The sequence below is a fragment of the Canis lupus genome, chromosome X, assembly GCF_003254725.2.
Source record: "Canis lupus dingo isolate Sandy chromosome X, ASM325472v2, whole genome shotgun sequence".
In the NCBI taxonomy this organism is placed as follows: Eukaryota; Metazoa; Chordata; class Mammalia; order Carnivora; family Canidae; genus Canis; species Canis lupus.
In genome coordinates, this window is record NC_064281.1 from 44,176,493 (window position 1) to 44,179,766 (window position 3,274).

The window sequence follows — 3,274 nt, forward strand, 5'->3', positions numbered from 1 at the left end:
ACAGGAGAGAAACAAACAGCAAGAAAAAGAGATGGAAAGAACTCCAGGCCCTTTCGTCCAAGTGAGAGAACACTGAGAATATTTATTTGTACTTTACTCCTTCAAAATATTATAATTATAGTGAAAAGCTGGGGGAAAAGGTAATTATCCTTTAGAAGAGGTTGGTTAAATAAGTTATGGAAGATCCACATTTTAAAATTCTATGAAGCTATTAAATGATACATATAATTTGATAGGTAATGACACCTATTGTTAAATAAAATTTCAGATATATAGAAATCACATATAAATTAATGCTGATTAGAAACGTACAACATAGAAATACATACTTTTCTATTTACTAAGTATTTATTTCGAACACTTTATCTGAATACTTAACACATGTTCAAGATAGGAATTTCAAAACATCAAAAAGGGTGTATATACAGTGCACATTCTTTCTCATTCTTGTCTCCGCATTCCCCCACCCACAGGCAGTTTCTAAAACAAAACGAAGCAAAATGGCAACATTTGAAAACATAAGCGCAATGAGGTACGTCACAATAATAAGCCTTAAACATATTATTTAAAAATACAGTAAATAAGCAATGTGGCTAAAAATAACACCTATATCTCTAAGTAGTGAAAACGTGAGTGCTTACCTAAAATACACGCACACACAGATATTCAATAGAAAACATCCGTAAGTGTTCGCAAAAGTGTCTGGATATAGCGAGTGGTCCAGCATACCAGATGCGACCATTTAAAACAATCTCATTCACAATAGCACCGTAACGGTACAGTACATAGGAATAATCCGAAGATGATCTGTGAGAACTATATGACGAATACATCATACAAGTGAGTGTTACACTAGGCGACTTTTTTTTTTAATTTTTATTTATTTATGATAGTCACACAGAGAGAGAGAGAGGCAGAGACACAGGCAGAGGGAGAAGCAGGCTCCATGCACCGGGAGCCCGACGTGGGATTCGATCCCGGGTCTCCAGGATCGTGCCCTGGGCCAAAGGCAGGCGCCAAACCGCTGCGCCACCCAGGGATCCCACACTAGGCGACGTGAAAAAGTAGAGACGCTACTTGCTTATTGGATTGGGAATATTATGGCTGTTCACAGCCATATGTGCGCTCAGTTTTTTTTTTATTATTATAAGCAAGTCCGTTGAAAAACACTGAAAGGGAAGGGGTGGGAGCCTGGAGCGACGTCACGGGTTCACGAGTCCAGAAACCGATCTCTTTCCTACAGGAATTCCTCCACAACCACTGGCTCCCTCCGAGGGGCGCGGGGCATGTTTCAGGCGTGCCGCGGACTAAGCCACTGATCCTCTTCGGGAGGACGCGTTCTGGATGGCCTTGGGCTCCTTCGTGGCCTCCTCCCCCCAGTCGCCACCGTCGACCTCCTCGATAACCACACTGCGTACGGTGCCGGCATCCAGGCAGTGCGGGGCGACGCCGTAAATGCCGGGGTCAGAGACAGATGCGTGGAAACTCTGCACGCCGCACCTGCTGCAGAAGCTGTGCAGCGCCGGGTGCGTGTGGGACCGATACGTGAGGATGCTCTAGGCGCCCAGCAGCAGAGTGAAGCGCGAGGCCGGGACGAGGAAGTGTCGATGCTGCTTCTTCCTGCACAGCCTGCAGCTGCAATCCACCATGCGCAGGTCTGCGGGCGCCCAGACCGCGAAGCGGACCGCGCCGCAGTGGCAGCCGCCGGTGCGATACACCAGGCCGGGGTACTCGAAGGTGTCCAGCAGGAACTTGGCGGCGCCCTCGCCGATGAGGCCCCGCCGCTTCCTGAACGTCTCCCGGCGCTACCGCTGCGCGCCCAGGTCCAGCTCACTGGGGGACAGAGCGGGCGCCAGTGGCTTCAGGGATCGGGATGGCCGCGGGCCCTTGGAGCCTGTCTCCCGGGTCTGCCGCCACCAGCGCTTCCGCCTCGATCTTGACAGATCCCGCCTGGCCGCCACCAGCCTCCTTCCCGCCGCGTGGCTCCCCACGCGGACCTGGAAAGGGAGCCGCCGCGCGCCCATGATCGGGATGGCTGCGCAGGCAGCAGCGGGATCCCTGGGCCGCTTTTGCCCCCGTGGCTGGGTGTTGGTGCGGTTGCTCACTCTGCCCATGGCGCCTGCCGCCTTCCAAGCGCTTGCCCACCGCCTCTGGTTTCCTAGTTAAGTTCCACAGCAGCCCCGTTGCGTCAGCCTGATTGGCCACGTGTTGAATGTGATGTAGAGACCCTTCCTTTGACCCTATCAAAACAGCCTTTACTGCCCTGAAATTCTGGCTAAGCCTATCAGCTGCCCCTTCTCCTAAGTATCATTTTCTATCCTTCATTCAAATCAGAAGCCTACCCTTAAAATATTGGAACACTGAAAATGCTACAAACCTTTTATCTAACATGCATGCAGCAGCAGACAGAACAGTTTAAAATAAGCACCGTTCATCTGGTGTGGAAAAGACAAACTGAAGCAAACACAAAATATGTATACTGTGAGTAATTGTAGTATAGTTGGGGCTAAAAAAAAAAAGGATGACCCACAATACTATATTACAACACACCAGTGGACGCAAAGAGAAACTGGATTCTAACTTCACTACAGGACACGAAGATTATTTGTGCAAATTTGTCTTCTAAGAATAAGAGGTAAAAGAAGAAACAATACATTACTTTGTCCATCTATACGGAGAAATTTTAACAGCACTGAGAAGCATAAATATGAAGTTGAACTTTGTTCTTTGGAAACTGATATGATCATTGGGCATGGCGGAAGGAAAGACCACAAAATGAGCATGGATCCTCCTTCCTTTTTTTTTTTTTTAATTTATTTTTTATTGGTGTTCAATTTACTAACATACAGAATAACACCCAGTGCCCGTCACCCATTCACTCCCACCCCCCACCCTCCTCCCCTTCTACCACCCCTAGTTCGTTTCCCAGAGTTAGCAGTCTTTACGTTCTGTCTCCCTTTCTGATATTTCCCACACATTTCTTCTCCCTTCCCTTATATTCCCTTTCACTATTATTTATATTCCCCAAATGAATGAGAACATATAATGTTTGTCCTTCTCCGACTGACTTACTTCACTCAGCATAATACCCTCCAGTTCCATCCACGTCGAAGCAAATGGTGGGTATTTGTCATTTCTAATAGCTGAGTAATACTCCATTGTATACATAAACCACATCTTCTTTATCCATTCATCTTTCGTTGGACACCGAGGCTCCTTCCACAGTTTGGCTATCGTGGCCATTGCTGCTAGAAACATCGGGATGCAGGTGTCC

The 3,274-nt window shown here is 47.5% G+C and overlaps 1 pseudogene; it reads right to left on the minus strand.

Moving 5' to 3' along the window:
• Window positions 1-429: 429 nt before the first annotated feature.
• LOC112673273 (centromere protein V-like protein 3) lies at window positions 430-2,299 on the minus strand (annotated as a pseudogene).
• Window positions 2,300-3,274: the final 975 nt, after the last annotated feature.